Genomic DNA, 18,235 nt, shown 5'->3' with positions numbered 1-18,235 from the left:
ATTGGGGGCTGGCCTCACGGCCATGCCTGGACCTTTATCACTTATGTATTTTTAACGGTGGAGTTTCTACACACCATAGATTAAGGGTGTGGAGCTCTGCTGTTCCTCGAGTATTAATGCAATTACTACTGGTTTCTATTCAATTCATGCTTATTCTTATTCTAAGATATTCATTCGCACTTCAACCTGATGAATATGATGATCCGTGACACTCATCACTATTCTCACTTATGAACGCGTGCCTAACAAATACTTCTGTTTTACCTGCGAAAGCTAGAGTGTGTATCTCTTGGATTCCTGGTCCACGACGCATGGTTGCCTCTCCTGACAACAGAGCCTTCCATTCCGTGAGATCAGAGTCTTCGTGGTATAAGCTAGAATCCATTGGCAGCATTCTTGAGATCCAGAAAGTTTAAACCTTGTCTGTGGTATTCCAAGTAGGATCTGGGATGGGATGATTGTGACAAGCTTCAAACTCGCGACTGTAGGGCGTGGTGACAAACGCAAAAGGATAGTAAATCCTATTCCGACATGATTGAGAAATAACAGCTGATTAGCCATGCGGGAAACCATAGAAGACCTTTTTCACTAATAGAATGGGAAGTAGCCATTGACAACGGTGACGTCCTACATACAGCTTGACATAGAAAGGAGTATGAAGGATTGGATGAAGGCAGTAGGAAAGCAGAGATTCAAGAAGGATAAAGCATCTCCATACACTTATTTGAAATTTCCACCAATGATTTACATAAGTATCTCTATCTTTATTTTCTATTTATTTATCTTTTAATTGTTAAAACTCTATAACCATTTGAATCTGCCTGACTGAGATTTACAAGCTGACCATAGCTTGCTTCAAGCTGACAATCTCCGTGGGATCGACCCTTACTCACGTAAGGTTTATTACTTGGATGACCCAGTGCACTTGCTGGTTAGTTGTGTGAAGTTGTGAAAAAGAGTTGATATTACAATTTTGCGTACCAAGTTGTTGGCGCCATTGAGATCACAATTTTGTGCACCAGGCACTGGACGCCTAGAAAGGGGTAGGAGGCTAGTATTGGACACCGGTTTTAGGCCTTCTAATCTGAAGGAAAGTATAGACTATTATACTTTGCTAGAAACCTCTGGATGTCAAATTTTCAAAGCCGTTAAGAACGCTTTATTTGGACTTCTGTAGCTCCAGAAAAGCTCTTTCGAGTGCAAGGAGGTTAGATCCAAACAGAATATGCAGTGCTTTTTCTGTCTCTGAGTCAGACTTTTACTCCAACTTCTCAATTTCAGCCAGAAAATATATGAAATTGTACAAAATCCCACAAACTCATACTAGAATCCAAAAATATAAATTTAACGCTAAAACCTACAAAAACTTAATAAAAACTAAATAAAACATGCTAATACTATATGAAAATGATACCAAAAAGTGTATAAAATATCCGCTCATCAGTGTATTGGCACTTGTATTTACCTGAGTGAGACAGTGTATTTATAGAGAGGATCCAACAATCACCATTGGTGTAGTTCCACTTCTAAAGGTGGATGACCGTCACCTTATCGTAGGGTTGTTGAGATATCTCTTCTAGAAGTGGGTAAGAGATTTTAGGGAGTAGTTACTTATTTGAATCTATTAGCTAATGTTGAATCCGACCTCTTTGAGGAAGTAGGGCAAGTGATGAAGGCCAAACCTTTAGTATGGGCCTTTTTAACATAGTTGGGCCTGGCGATAGCACTGGGCCAGGGTATGAACAGTGCCCCTACTCGAGTCTGATCTCTTAGTGGTGAGTTGGACTCGAGTATTAATTGAACTCGGGTGTCCAAGCCGATATTCCTTTTTTAGGACGGAAAACCGATGTGATGTTTGAACCTGACGTGATTTTGGATTTCCTAACTGTCGCGTCTGAACGTCGCATCCGTTCAGTCTCTGCATTTACACGTGGGGGCAGTTACATTGGTAATAGCGCATCCTTTTAATGATTGCGTCGTTCTACTATTATGCCCCTAGTGCGTTATAAATACTTTCTCCATCTTCTTTCTTCATCTTCTTTTGCCTTCTCTTCAAAATTTCTTTTGTTTTCTTACTCAAACCCTTGGGCTTTCTTTCTTTGATGTTCTGAAGCACTGCATTTGGGGATTTTCCTTATCATCTCTCAAAGGTTAGTTCTTGACACCCTCTTCTTAGTTTTATGGTATTTTTTATCTCTGCTTGATGTACCATACATTAGAGAGAGTATAATACCTCTGCTGCATTTCGGTCATTTGTAGTAAGAGATTTTGAGTTTTCTGCGCTTTCCAGAAAATCATTTCTTTTGCCTCTTATTGACTATTTTCCTTATTTTGGAAGAACTGTCTGATCTCCGGGAGTCTTGTTTTTTGATGGTTTATTCTTTTCTTTGTAGGTTTTGCCACTTTTATATACACTTACTAAAAAAATGTCTTCTCGTATTCCTAAAACCCTCTTGAGATGGGTAGATACTTCTGTGCTTTCTAAAAGTTCTTTAGTGGATACTGTCTTTATCACTAATCTCCGCAAACACCATAAAATCTGTAGTCTTGATGCTGATGAACCAAAATATGCATTAGTAGCCCCCGACCCTGAGGACTGGGTTTGTTGTGGGAGAGTTAATGATTCTGAGCCACTCTTCTTTTTTGTGTATGACTGTCTTCTCACCCGCTTGGGGGTTTCCTTTCCTTTTTCTGACTTTGAGATGGAGGTTTTGTCTTATTGTCGAGTTGCCTCTACCCAGCTTCACCCCAATTCTCAGGGTTTCATTAAGAACTACCAACTTATTAGCCATGAACGGGATTTTTTGATTTCTATAAAGATCTTTTTCTATCTCTTTCATTTGACAAAGCGATTTTAGTGCTCTAAATAAGAAGCAACAGTGGGTATCCTTCCGAGCTTTTCACGGTCGAAAGGTTTTTTCTATCGTTGATGAATTATTTCATGATTTCATAAACTTTTTCTTTAAGGTCCAGGCTGTAGAGGGCCATCACCCCTTTTTTTCTAAACAATAATAATGAGCCCCGATTTCCCCTGTACCAGTTAGAGGAGGCCATTGTTGAGTTTTTCGGAGAGGCTTGGGGTCGGGCTCCAAACTTAGATACCAAAAAATTTCTTCTAGGCTCTCCGAGTTTTGTGCAGACCCATTTAAGTAGTTTTTTGTCTCTTTGTCACCATTTCTGTTATCTTTAAACTTGTATATATTTATCTGATCTATATGCTTATTAATTTTGGTCCTCTTTTCAGAAATGGTGAAGAGCGGGTCAAGAGCTGCTTATCAGAAGGTGCAAGAGGCCAAGAGGAAGGCCCGTTGATGCCTAGGCATCTTAGGCTAGTTTCACAAGTCTTTTTCGTTTGTTTTTACTTGGTTTTCATGCATTTCTTAGGCAATAAGCAAGTATTTGGATGAGAATTTTATGCATGCCTTGATTCAATCAAACATTGTTAATTATGTGATTTTCATTAGATTTATGCAAGAATTGTTTGATGCTATGAATAATGCATTATCTTGTGATTATGGCAATATTTTGATGCATTTTGTTTGGTTGATGATAGGTAAGAAGAAGCGAAGGAAGGGCAGAGAAGAAGCAGCGCAAGCAACGTTGGTAGCCAAAGTTGGCTCACCAAAGTTGCTATAAACGTTGCCAAGGAAGGAGAAAGCAATGTTGGTGGCCAAAGTTGGCCCACCAACATTGCCAAGAACATTTTCAAGAAGAAAGCAAGCAACGTTGGTTGCCAAAGTTAGCTCACCAATGTTGCCACAAACGTTGCTCCTGACAGCCTGACCGTGTCTTCTTCAAAAAAGAATAACTTGAGCTACAAATCTCCAAATGAGGTGATTCCTGAAACATTGGAAAGTAGGAATATAGTGCATTTTAAGAATATATGGCACTATATGGTGGACACTAAATTTGAGGGAGAAAACTTGCCCCGAAAGTGAAAAGATGAACATAGTATCAACCTGTAGTAAGGCCACCTGACCTCTTCACCTTCCATTGCGTATAACTCGCGCTTTGGAGCTCCAAAAGATGCGCTTTCAAAAGAATTAAAAAGTAGACATGCAGGGCTTTCCAACAATATATAATAGTATGGGGGTACAATAAGTTTGAGCTTCAGAATCTGGCATTGTTACCAATGTTGGTGTGCCAACGTTGCCTCAAACATTGCACACGAACGCCAGCGACCCTATCCCCTTCAAAGGAGCATAACTTGAGTTACTGATATCCAATTGAGTGATTCCAGTTTGGTTAGAAAGCTGACATTCATAGCTTTCCAACCATGTATAATAGTCTATAGTGAGGCATGAAATGCAAAACTTTGAAAGAAAGAGAAAGGAAGCAACGTTGGTGGCCAAAGTTGGCTAACCAACGTAGCTGGCAACGTTCCAAGTTAAAGGAGGTGCCAACATTGATGTGAAAACGTTGCCATAAATATTGCACACCAATGTCTTCGATAAATCTTTATGTTGGAGCTGAAAAAAAGTGCTAGTGTCTGTACGCATGAGTCATTATACGCACGGACAAAGAGAAAAATTGAAAGTGTGCGCACGCACAAGGCATGATGCGTACGCACAATGGGAAATGTTGGCCCATAAACGTCGGTGAACAAACGCTAGTGGCAATGTTCCTAAAGAATTTTAAAGGGAACGTTAGCCACCGTTTGTGCAAAAACGTTGGTCACCAATGCCAACACCAACTTTCTTTCCAAATAGCACCCATGCAAGTTCGTGAATGTTAGTGAACTAACGTCCTTGTCAACATCACAAAGAGTCACTCCAAACTTGCTTCAACCAAAGCCGAAAGCCCACATCCAAGTACATTGAAGACCCATTTTGAAGATGATAAGAAGAGTATAAATAGAAGATTTTTTGAAGATGAAAAAAAAAAGGCTCTGAAGGCTGGAGGATTAGAGACTCCAAAGTGCTCTTGGAGGATTAGAGACTCTAGAGAGCTTAGCTTAGAATTTTAGTTTCTTTTGATACACTTGTTCTTCTTTGCAATTTTACAATTCAGTTTGTATTGAGCTTCATTTATTTTCATGCAATTTCAATTCCAAGCACTTCTACTTTTCTGCACTTTTACATTTAAGTATTGCGTTCAATTTACTTTCAAAAAATCTCAATTTTCTGCAAGTGTTCTTAGAGCGATGAATGAACATCTTCTTCTTCTCAATCTGCTTGGGTAGCTAAGAGATAACTTCTATTTTGATTTGATCCATTCACTCCGGAAGGGAGTTTAGATCCATTGAATTTCCATGTGAGCCTCAGAATGAGAATCATTGAAATTAGAACTGAAGCTCTATCTCTCATAATTCTCTTGACCACACTATTCGGGAAAAATTGAGGTCTTGAGAATTTGTGTGGCTCATGGATAAGAGATAAGCACTTAACATCTTCTCATGACAATTGGATCAAGGAATTGGCAAATTGATTGTGATTAATTAAATTGGGTTGCCAAGGAATTGGGACTCAATTAATTCCAACCTGCCATAGATCTACTTCATATGATTGAGAAGGGAGTTGAAACCCATTGATTCATGATGGATTATGATAACTCCAATCCGTAATGAATCATTCTCTTGATTGTTCTTCAGTTTTATTGCCTTGTGTTTCATTTCACTTGCCTTGAATTTACTATTTCCTTTAATTTCCCAGCACCCAATTTTCATTTACTTTTCATGCTATTTACTTTCCATTGTCATTTACATTCTTGTCTTTATTTTCTTGTTATTTAGATTTTAGCTATTTAAGTTTCTTGCCATTTACGTTTCAAGTAATTTAAATTCAGCAATTTATATTTTCAGCACTTTAAATTCCTTGCAATTTACATTCTGTTAATCAAATTTCACTAAACTCTTTCAATATTTTGCTTGACTAGACATATCACCTCACTAAAGTTGCTTGATCCATCAATTCCTGTGGAATTGACCTCACTATTGTGAGTTTTACTACTTGATGGGACCCGGTATACTTGCCGGTAGTTTGAGCGGACACGTTTCCCGCCATCACCCGTGCCCGAGCTGATGCCCCGAAAGTCGGAGCTTTTAGAACTTTCCCTCTCCATGGTTCTGGCTTGGGGACCTCCTCCTCCAGGCCGATATTGGTAAATCCTATTACTTCTTCTTCCCTTCCTCCTCCTTGATGTTGCTATAAACTGGGTATAGCTACGATTAAGGAAATTGCACGAGCGGCAAAATTCCTTCCGGCAAGTGCACCGGTTATCGTCGTCAAGTAAAAACTCACAATAGAGTGAGGTCGAATCCCACAAGGATTGGTTGAATGAGCAATTCGAATTAGAAGTTTGATTAGTTGAGCGGAATCAAGAATTGGATGTGAATTTGCGTAAAGTAAATATGGCAGGAAACGTAAATTGCAAGGAATTGAAATTGCATAAACTTAAATTGCGAGAATTAAAGTGCGAGAAAGTAAATTGCTAAAAATAAAAGGGAATTGGGGTGATTGCATGAATTGAAAATGGCAGAATGTAAATAGAAGTGGAGATCAGAAATGGGGGTTCATTGGGGTCAGGAGATATTGAAATCTCCGAATCAAGACATTTTCATCTCTTCCTCAACCAATGCATTCATTGAATCTTGCTTGGCAATCTTATATGATTGGATCCCAATTCCTTGGCTCACCAATTCTCTCTAAAAACAAACAAATTCCCAATCCCTTGGTTTAAATGTTCATAAGAAGAGATGAAGCTCTATCACTGATTATACCACACAATTTCATGGACCACAATTTGGTAGGATTACATGTCACAATATCCATCCAAACCCCAATCCAATTCATTGTGAGAAAGCTTCTCTAGCATGAATCCATCATTCCTTTCCCAAGGTTCCGAAGGATTCCAATTATGGATAGTTTCTTTCCCAAGATAACTAACCAATGGAGTTAGATCGAGAAGCTTTCTAACAAAATTCAAGAGAAAAGATTGAAGAAGAAGATGAAAACTATTATTGATTCATTGAATTACAATAGAGCTCCCTAACCCAATGAAAGGGGTTTAGTGTGTCATAGCTCTGAATTCAATTACAGTATGAAAAATTCTAAAGTGTCAAAAGGTTCTAACTAACTTCAATTCTATCCTATTTATACACTTTCTAAATTGAGCTTCTGTTGTGTTTCTTGGGCTTTGAGGCCTTTCCTTGATTTCCTTTTGCCTTGGGTTTATGGTCCATAATTCTGATGAGACTGTGATCCAATTCTGCAACATTCATTGAGCAAACTTAGTGATAAACAAGTAATGACACACGGCTCAACAAATTGAATTCCAGACTCATCAATTCTTCAGGCCCAATCTCATAAACCATGATATTCACTTGGGTTTCACACCATAATACGTTTAAGTTAGTATTTGTGCTCAATTGCTAACTTAAACTTCAATATATTTGGCCCAGAAACCTTTTCAAATGGTGGTGTTTAAGTTGAAGTTTAAGTTTCAGTTTAAGGTCAAACTAAAACTTAAACGTGGAATTGGAAGAAAGCAACCCAAGAGAGTGAATATATCGAACACGTTTAACCTCCAGTTTGAGGTCAAACTGGAGGTTAAACTTGGAAATGAAGAAAGCAAGCTCTGGAGGGAATTAGGATCGAACACGTTTAACCTCCAGTTTGAGGTCAAACTGGAGGTTAAACGTGGAATGAAGAAAACACCCTGGAGGAAGGAAAACCATCGAACACGTTTAACCTCCAGTTTGAGGTCAAACTGGAGGTTAAACGTGGAAACACTTCCCTTTCATTGAGTCGTCACTTTGTCCTCTTGTCAACCTTGCCAATTTGATGCCAAATATGGACTATTATACCTCGTTGGAAAGCTATGGATGTCTACTTTCCAATGCAACTGGAAGCACCTCAATTGGAGTTCTACAACTCGAGTTATACTCCATGGAAGGTGAAGAGGTCAGCTGGCCTGATTGCATGTTGGTATTCTCTTCTATGCACATTACGGGGCTGTTTTCGCCCTCAATTTTTAGTATCCACCATGCATGCCATATATGCTTGGAAAGCTCTAGATGTCTTCTTTCCAATGCATTTTGAATCACCTCATTTGGAGTTTTGTAGCTCAAGTTATTTATGTTTGAAGAAGGCATGGTCAAGCTGTCCCATATAACACGTTTAACCTCCAGTTTGAGGTCAAACTGGAGGTTAAACTTGGAAATGAAAATCACACCCTGGAGGAGAATGACCATCGAACATGTTTAACCTCCAGTTTGAGGTCAAACTGGAGGTTAAACGTGGAACTCTCCTGGTGCCTATCTAGCTTCTGGCGTTTAACCTCCAGTTTGAGGTCAAACTGGAGGTTAAACGTGGAATGCTTCTTGGTGAGAAATGAAGTGTCGAACACGTTTAACCTCTAGTTTGAGGTCAAACTGGAGGTTAAACGTGGAAATGCTTTTGTGCCTCCCTTAGTTCAATTCATCATTCTGGCGTTTAACCTCCAGTTTGAGGTCAAACTGGAGGTTAAACGTGGAATGCTCATTAGTGCCATTTTTCATCCTGGCGTTTAACTTCCAGTTTGAGGTCAAACTGGAGGTTAAACGCCAGTTACAGCATTTCCTTTCTTCTTATGAATTTGGCGTTTAAGCTCCAGTTTAACCTTAAACTGGAGCTTAAACGTCCCATTTAATAATCAAGCTTCCTTTATTGATTTTTGTTGCTTCCTTGCCTAGCCTCTTCTTCCCTGAAATCATCCAAACAATTGCATCAAAGTCTTGCAAAATTTCATGAGAATTCATTCATTCATAGCATTCAAGTAATATCACTAAAAACTCATGAAAATTGCATCAAAATCATAATGTTTGGATGGTTCATTGCTTTGTTGTTCAATTAACCATTCTTGGTTACTTTAAGCTCAAGAAAATGTATAAAACAACTAAAACTAAAAGAAAAATGCTAGTGAAACTAGCCTAAGATGCCTTGGCATCACACCTGCCCCTGTCCCCCCAGCCCATCCCTCTCCAGAACCTGAGAAGAAAAAACACAAGACCTCGGAGGCTGGCTCCTCTATTGCTGGGGAGGCCGAGTTCGATGGTCCAAAAGTTGCAAGGAAGCACATCATTCCATTTAGTCAATTATCTATGGATGATACCTCCCTTCGAAATCATATTCAGGTTCTGATTCGAGGGGAATTCGGACTGTCAGGGTCTGTATCTCCCTTCTTGATATTTTTGACAAGACTCCCTTGAGTGCTTCTAAAAAATCCATAGTTGACCTTGAAGGGAGGATTGTCCTGTATCAGGAAGAGGCGAAGAGGCTGTAGGAGGAGAATACCTGGATGAAGGAAGAGCTTGCGCGACTCTAGGAGAGGGAGAAAAAATTAATGGCCCAATGTGCTACGGCTGAGGGGTTGAAGGAGAAAGCTGAACAAAATTATGTTAGGCTCTTTTCCATTGTCGAACGCTATGAGGAGTTATTTCAGGTGTTCAAGAAACAAGTCGGTGTTATTGCTCCTGACGTGGATCTTTTGCCCCTCCATCCCGACAAAGTGGTCGTCAATGAGGAGATTGTTTCTCCTCCTCGTCCTGAGATCGATTCCGAGTTGAAGACGGTAGGACAGCATGTTATTAAGTCTCCTCTACATGAGGGCGAACAAATGGAAGGATTCCTGCCATGCTCTTCTTCTCAACCTAGCAAAGCTCTGACCTACACTGCCGAAGAGACCCTTCCGACCCCTCCGACTCCTGTGGCTGAAGTTCAGACCTCCCTTCTTGGTGACGACTCTATTCCCCATCTTGATCCTAATGAAAAAGCTATTTAAGGCACGGATTGTGGGTCCTTTTTGAACAATTTTACTTTCATGTGTTTGTTTGGTGGCTCCTTGACTCTTGATCCTTTTAACTAGGATCATTAACAACAGCTATTCATTTGTTTTTTTGGTGGTCCTTAAATAGGGCCTTTTAACAAATTAGTTGTTTATTGTCCATGTGATTGATGCATTTGTTTGATAGAATTTCATAGGATGGTTAAGGCTTTTTTGTGGGAACTTATACTGCTTTTTTAGGAACCTTATTTTTGAAATTTTTTTTGAGAACATTTTCTAAGAGCAACGTTTTGAAAAATTTTCCTCAGTAGGCTTTATTTTGGGAAGGTTTTTATGAGAAACCCTTTACTTTTGATCCCTTGATGGTTTTTTATATCTGTTTGTTTTTCCATTACTTTGACCTCGCATGTCTAATTTTTCTTTGTTTATTGAATTGCTTTCATAACTTAGGCTATTTATGCGATGCATTTCATTTTACTCGGGCTTTCTGACTTATAAGTCGTAAGATATTTTATTTCTGAGTTATTATGATTGTTTTTCATAACCTCTTTACTCTGATTTGTACCTCGTCGCTTTATCTCGCCGACCATATAGGTCGGTCGTCAGATTTTCCCACTTTTTCGAGCTTAAATCGGAGCGTATCGTAGAGTAATAATGGAATTTATAATAAGAAAGGAATACTTATTATTAAAGAAGAGAAAGTAACTTTACAAGGGCGCTTTAGCTACTAGCAGATTTAAGATTCCTCTCCCTTAGTCTTCGCTTTAATGCCTCGTTAAAACCCCCTTCAGAAAAACCCTCTTTGGGAAAAAACCATGAAGTTGGGAAAAGAAGTACATTAGGGAGCGAAGTTCGCTTTCAGCTATCATATCTTTTCATATTGCAAGCATGCCACGATCATGGGAGCTCAACTCCCTTTAAATCGGATACTTTATAATATCCCATTCCTAAGACTTCATTTATCTTGTAATGTCCATGGTGCGGAATTTACAACCACAAACTAACCGGCAAGTGCACCGGGTCGTACCAAGTAGTACCTCAAGTGAATGAGGGTTGATCCCATGAGGATTGATGGACTAAGCGACAACGGTTGAGTGATTTATTTAGTTAGACAAATGGAAAATGGTGTTTGAGAGTTCAAAAAGCATTAAACAGTAAACTCGTAATATCAGAAGACAGACAATAAATAAGTTGGGAATACAATATGGAGAAGGCAGTTAAGGCTTCAGAGTTATCTATTTTCTGGATTGACTTTTCTTATTAATTTATTTTAATCATGCAAGATTTAATTCCTGGCAAACTATATATGACTAAATCCAAATGAGACTACTCTTAAAATTAAACTCAATTTCTCAAGCAATACATAACCTATTTTCTTTCTTTTTAGATTCAAGTTCAGTGAGTGGTACATGAAATATTTTTTTTACTAAAAGCAAATGACAGAATGAAATTAAATCTAAGAACTGAAAGTACTAAAGATCATGCAGGGAATCAAAGAAACAGAAAATAGAAGACAACAAAATAAGAATGGAAGAGAAATAGAATGAAAGGAACTCAACCACCTCAGTTATCCTAGTGGCCATCTCATTCTTCTGGTTGTGCTCCTCCGTGAAGATAATTTGCCTCCCTTCGGTGCTATTTAAAACAAATAGAAAAGCCAAAAAGCGAAGAGACAACACCAAACTTAAAAATTTGCTTCTCCTCAAGCAAAGAAGAATGAAAACAGAGAGGGACATAAAAAGACAAACAGAGGATGATAAACCACTATTTTATGATTTATCTTATGCTCAATTGAGTGTTTTTATCAATTCTTCACCCACTTATTCATATGAATTGCATGATTTTACAATTCCTTCCTTATTTTATGATATATGTGAAAACATGTTTCCTAAGCTTTAAAAATGTTCATTTTAATTATCCTTTATTACCATTCGATGCCATGATCTGTGTGTTGAGTATTTTCAGGCTTTATAGAGCAGGAATGGCTTAGAGGACAGAAAGGAAACACGCAAAAATGGAAGGAACGCACAAAATGGAGTTTTTGAAGAAATGGCAACGACGCAAACGCATGGACGACGCGAACGCGTGCCTCGCGCAAAATGGCATCGACGCGAATGTGTGAACGACGTGGACGCGTGTTAAGTGCGAAACCCAACTGACGTGGATGCGTGACTGACGCGGACACGTAGAAGAGAAAAACTCCAGATGAAGCAGATGCGTGACCCACGCGAACGCGTGACGGACCCCACGTGCGGAAAATTGCAGAAGTCGCCACCAACGATTTCTGGACCCTTTTTCAGTCCAAATCCAAGCCTAGAAAACACAGATTAGAGGCTATAAAGTAGGGGAATGCATCCATTCATGGGAGAACACTTCATACAACAAGAATACAACTTCTCATATACACAATTTTAGGATTAGATGTAGTTTCTTGAGAGAGAGGTTATCTCCTCTCTCTTAGGTTTTAGGATTTAGGATTTCTACTTCTCAAATTTCCAGGTTCAATGTTCCTTTTATTTATTTTCCCAATTTAATTTATGAACTTTTCCATGTTAGATTTGATTTCTTTTATTAATGCAATTTGAGGTATTTCAGATATATGATTTTTATTTAGCTTTCTATATTCTTGGCTTTGGTTGAGTAATTAGAGATTCTTGAGTTAGCAAACTATTTTGTTGATTGATAATTGGAAGTTGCTAATTGATTTGAATTCCACTAACTCTAATCTTTCTTTGGGAATTGACTTGGACTTGAGGGTTCATATTGATTTATCCACTTGACTTACCTTCATAGTTCGAAGTTGACTAAGTGGGAGCAACGAGCAATTCTCATCACAATTGATAAGGATAACTAGGATAGGACTTCTAATTTTCATACCTTGCCAAGAGTTTTCTTAGCTATTGATTTATTAATTCTTGCAATTTATTTCTCTTGTTCAAACCTTTCAAAAACCCAAAAATAATATTTTCCATAACCAATAATAAAACACACCTCCCTGCAATTCCTTGAGAAGATGACCCGAGGTTTCAGTACTTCGGTTATAAATTTTATTGGGTTTACTTAAGTGACAACCAAAACTTTTGTGCGAAAGGACTCTTTGTTGGTTTAGAAGCTATACTTACAACGCAATTATTTTTATGAAATTCTTTACCGGCAGAAATCCGTTTGTTAAAATAGCACCGTTGTCGGGAAATTGCAAACGTGTGCCCTATTATTGGTTATTGTAAATATTTTCTTTTTCTTGTTTATTTATTTTTGTTTTTGTTTTTAATTTTTATTAGTTACTATGAGTTCTCACCCCCATCGCTTTGAGTTTGGTTCTAATATTGTTGAAAGGAATGGAAGCTATAACAGGAACATGCATCAAGGTCAAAATAACCAGAGATGGATGGAGCCACGAGGATCTGATCAACCCTTTAGCCAACAACACCTTTCAAACTACCATGGACGACGACCATTCTACAATGCTTGCCAAGACAATAATTATGGTGGACCCTCTCGTGACAACCAACACCCACCAAATTACTATTGTCAAGAGCCATTCCGAGGTGCGTACCAAGACGATAGATATGGTGGACCCCCTTGTAGTTACCAACAAGCCCCATCATATGTCCACAAACCACCTCCTCAACATAGCTTTGAACCACCACACTCACAAGCCCCATATCACCATTCACCCCGTATGACCCTAACCCCTATCCACCCCAATTCCAATCCAATTACTCCCAAGAACCACCACTTTCCTATGCACCATGTCCATATCCATCAACCCAAGAATCAAGGGAGCATTTCAAGGAAACAGTAGAAAGACTTCATGCAATCCTTCGCCAACTGGATCAAGCGATCAATCGATTACCTTCCTGACATTCGGATACTCAAGTAACCCCCAAGGCTTCATGTTGACAATCTAACGATGAACGTAGCATGAAGGAGATACTAGAAACTCCGGTGGATAGTGATGATTAGATTTTTGACGGTTTAGAATTTCACTAATGAAATCTCGTTGTAAAGTATAGTCTCTAAACCAACAATAATCCTTTCATACAAACATTTTTTTGTCACAAGTACAAACCCCTAAAATCTATAAACCAAAGTATTTAAACCTCGGGTCGTCTCTCAAAGGATGTGCAGGGTAGTGTTCTTGTTATTGGTTATGGACTTGTTTATTTTGGGGTTTTAGATGAGAAACATGAATGGTAAATGGTAATGATATTTTATTAACAAAAAAGTCATGGAAAAGGTTGATGATCAAGGACCTATATCATTGTCACTAACCACAATTATGATAGTTGCAAGAATCAATCTCACTAAGTCATCCTCTAACTAATAGCAAAGGAAAGTCAAGTGAGTTGTATCAATCCTAGTCCAGAAATCCTAGTTTCCACTAATTGGATTAATGAAGACTAGAGTCAATGGCTATCAACCATCAACCACTTGGATATTAGTAACTCAAGAGTTTCTAAGTTATCTTCCCAAGCCAAGAACATAAAATTCTATTCTAACATCCTCCCAAGCATTTCATCAAACACTTGGAAGGTACATAAGAAAAGTATAGTAAATCACAACAAGAAAGAATTCCAACAACAATTAAATACAAAGAATTAACAACAACAATCAAGGAAATCACAACTCTCATGAATTACCTCAAATTGCATTATTGAAAGAAAACAAAAGAACAATAATACATCCACAACAAAGTGAAGAATTTCAAGAATTGAAATACAAAACTAGAGAGAGGAAGAGTAGAGGAGTAAGAATTGATAAAGGAATAATGAATCAAAGCATGAATTAAACCTAGATCTAAGAGGAGAGATTAACCTAATCCTAATTCTAGAGAGAAGAGAGAGCTTCTCTCTCTAGAAACTACTTCTAAACTAAACTTAATGTGTGTGTATGGTTAAAAGTCCCTTTGCTCTTTAATCCTTGGCTTTAAATAGCATTCCTGGCACCAAAGTTGGTTGGGATTGGGTCCTACAACCCTTGAGAATTCGTTGGGTGCGAATATAGTTAAAAGTCAAATATCAGCATCGACGCGTACGCTGCGCGTACGCGTCCATGGGGTATTTCGCAAGGTGCGCGTAAGCGCCAGGTGTGCTGGTGCACGAAATTGTGATCATCAATGGCGCCATCAACATGGAATGCTCAATTGCAATCTCAACTCTTTATCACAACTTCGCACAACTAACCAACAAATGCACTGGGTCGTCCAAGTAATAAACCTTACGCGAGTAAGGGTCGATCCCACGGAGATTGTTGGTATGAAGCAAGCTATGGTCACCTTGTAAATCTTAGTCAGGCAGATTCAAATGGTTATGAATGATATATGAATAAAGCATAAAGATAGAGATACTTATGTAATTCATTGGTGAGAATTTCAGATAAGCGAATGAAGATGCTTTGTCCCTTCCGTCTCTCTGCTTTCCTACTGTCTTCATCCAATCCTTCTTACTCCTTTCCATGGCAAGCTGTCTATTGGGCATCACCGTTGTTAGTGGCTACAGTCCCGTCCTCTCAGTGAAAATGTTCAACGCACCCTATCACGGCATGGCTAATCATCTGTCGGTTCTCAATCAGGTTGGAATAGAATCCATTGATTCTTTTGCGTCTGTCACTAACGCCCGGCCTTCAGGAGTTTGAAGCTCGTCACAGTCATTCAATCATTGAATCCTACTCAGAATACCACAGACAAGGTTTAGACCTTCCGGATTCTGTTGAATGCCGCCATCAGTTCTAGCTTATACCACGAAGATCCCGATTAAAGAATCCAAGAGATATCCACTCAATCTAAGGTAGAACGGAGGTGGTTGTCAGGAACACGTTCATGGGTGAGAATGATGATGAGTGTCACGGATCATCACATTCATCATGTTGAGGAACAAGTGATATCTTAGAACAAGAATAAGCCGAATTGAATAGAAGAACAATAGTAATTGCATTAATACTCGAGGTACAGCAGAGCTCCACACCTTAATCTATGGTGTGTAGAAACTCCACCGTTGAAAATACATAAGAACAAGGTCTAGGCATGGCCGTGAGGCCAGCCCCCATGATCTAAGATAGCATAAAACTACTCAAAGATAGCTACCAAGATGAGAATACAGTAGTAAAAGGTCCTATTTGTAGAAAACTAGTAGCCTAGGGTTTACAGAAATGAGTAAATGACAGAAAAATCCACTTTCGGGACCACTTGGTGTGTGCTTGGGCTGAGCATTGAAGCTTTCATGTGAAGAGACTTTTCTTGGAGTTAAACGCCAGCTTTTGTGCCAGTTTGGGCGTTTAACTCCCATTCGTGTGCCAGTTCCGGCGTTTAACTCCCATTCATCCATGCACTTCCCAGTCTCTAGGACTATGAAATCAGCAGGGATGTAATGGTCTTCAACCTTTACCAGAACATCCTCTACAAGTCCATAAGCTTGTTTTCTTGAATTGTCTGCCATCTCTAGTGAGATTCTTGCAGCTTGTACCTCAAAGATCCCTAGCTTCTCCATTACAGAGAGAGGCATGAGGTTTACACTTGACCCTAGGTCACATAGGGCCTTCTTAAAGGTCATGGTGCCTATGGTACAAGGTATTGAAAACTTTCCAGGATCCTGTCTCTTTTGAGGTAATCTCTGCCTAGACAAGTCATCCAGTTCTTTGGTGAGCAAAGGAGGTTCATTCTCCCAAGTCTCATTACCAAATAACTTGTCATTTAGCTTCATGATTGCTCCAAGGTACTTGGCAACTTGCTCTTCAGTGACATACTCATCCTCTTCAGAGGAAGAATACTCATCAGAGCTCATGAATGGCAGAAGTAAATCCAATGGAATCTCTATGGTCTCAGTGTGAGCCTCAGATTCCCATGGTTCCTCATTAGGGAACTCATTGGATGCCAGTGGACGTCCATTGAGGTCTTCCTCAGTGGCGTTCACTGCCTCTTCCTCCTCTCCTAGTTCGGCCATGTGGATCATGTTAATGTCCTTGCATTCTCCTTTTGGATTCTCTTCTGTATTGCTTGGAAGAGTACTAGGAGGAAGTTCAGTAACTTTCTTGCTCAGCTGTCCCACTTGTGCCTCCAAGTTCCTAATGGAGGACCTTGTTTCAGTCATGAAACTTTGAGTGGTTTTGATTAGATCAGAGACCATGGTTGCTAAGTCAGAGTGGCTCTGCTTAGAATTCTCTGTCTGTTGTTGAGAAGATGATGGAAAAGGCTTACCATTGCTAAACTTGTTTCTTCCACCATTATTGTTGTTGAAACCTTGTTGAGGTCTCTATTGATCCTTCCATGAGAGATTTGGATGATTTCTCCATGAAGAATTATAGATGTTTCCATAGGGTTCTCCCATGTAATTCACCTCTTCCATTGAAGGGTTCTCAAGATCACAAGCTTCTTCTTCAGATGAAGCGTCCTTAGTACTGCCTGGTGCAGCTTGCATTCCAGACAGACTTTGAGAAATCAAATTGACTTGTTGAGTCAATATTTTGTTCTGAGCCAATATGGCATTCAGAGTATCAATCTCAAGAACTCCTTTCTTCTGATTTGTCCCATTGTTCACAGGATTCCTTTCAGAAGTGTACATGAATTGGTTATTTGTAACTATTTCAATTAATTATTGAGCTTCTGTAGGCGTCTTCTTCAGATGAAGAGATCCTCCAGCAGAGCTATCCAAAGACATCTTGGACAGTTCAGACAGACCATCATAGAAAATACCTATGATGCTCCATTCAGAAAGCATGTCAGAGGGACACTTTCTGATCAATTGTTTGTATCTTTCCCAAGCTTCATAGAGGGATTCCCCTTCCTTCTGTCTGAAGGTTTAGACTTCCACTCTAAGCTTACTCAATTTTTGAGGTGGAAAGAACTTTGCCAAGAAGGCATTGACTAGCTTTTCCCAAGAGTTCAGGCTTTCTTTAGGTTGTGAGTCCAACCATGTCCTAGCTCTGTCTCTTACAGCAAAAGGGAATAGCATAAGTCTGTAGACCTCAGGGTCAACCCCATTAGTCTTGACAGTGTCACAGATTTGCAAAAATTCAGCTAAAAACTGATGAGGATCTTCCAATGGAAGTCCATGGAACTTGCAATTCTGTTGCATTATAGAAACTAATTGAGGCTTAAGCTCAAAGTTGTTTGCTCCAATGGCAGGGATAGAGATGCTTCTCCCATAGAAGTTGGGAGTAGGTGCAGTAAAGTCACCCAGCACCTTCCTTGCATTGTTGGCATTGTTGTTGTTTTCGGCTGCCATGGGTTCTTTTTCTTTAAAGATTTCTGTTAGGTCCTCTACAGAGAGTTGTGCCTTAGCTTCTCTTAGCTTTCACTTCAAGGTCCTTTCAGGTTCAGGGTCAGCCTCAACAAGAATGCTTTTGTCTTTGCTCCTGCTCATATGAAAGAGAAGAGAACAAGAAAGTATGGAATCCTCTATGTCACAGTATAGAGACTCCTTGAGGTGTCAGAGGAAAAGAAAAATAGAAGGAAGAAGTAGAAGAATTCGAACTT

At 39.2% G+C, this 18,235-nt stretch overlaps 1 non-coding gene across 1 annotated transcript; it reads left to right on the top strand.

The window, feature by feature from the left end:
• The first annotated feature begins 17,471 nt into the window (after nt 1-17,471).
• On the top strand, nt 17,472-17,579 carry LOC130938322 (small nucleolar RNA R71). The gene has a single exon (XR_009069492.1). It is a non-coding gene; the product is annotated as a small nucleolar RNA R71 (small nucleolar RNA).
• Nucleotides 17,580-18,235: the final 656 nt, after the last annotated feature.

Source organism: Arachis stenosperma, chromosome 6 (genome assembly GCF_014773155.1).
Source record: "Arachis stenosperma cultivar V10309 chromosome 6, arast.V10309.gnm1.PFL2, whole genome shotgun sequence".
NCBI classification, from domain to species: Eukaryota; Viridiplantae; Streptophyta; class Magnoliopsida; order Fabales; family Fabaceae; genus Arachis; species Arachis stenosperma.
Note: the sequence above shows the minus strand (reverse complement) of the source record. Positions and strands in the feature narration are given on the sequence as shown.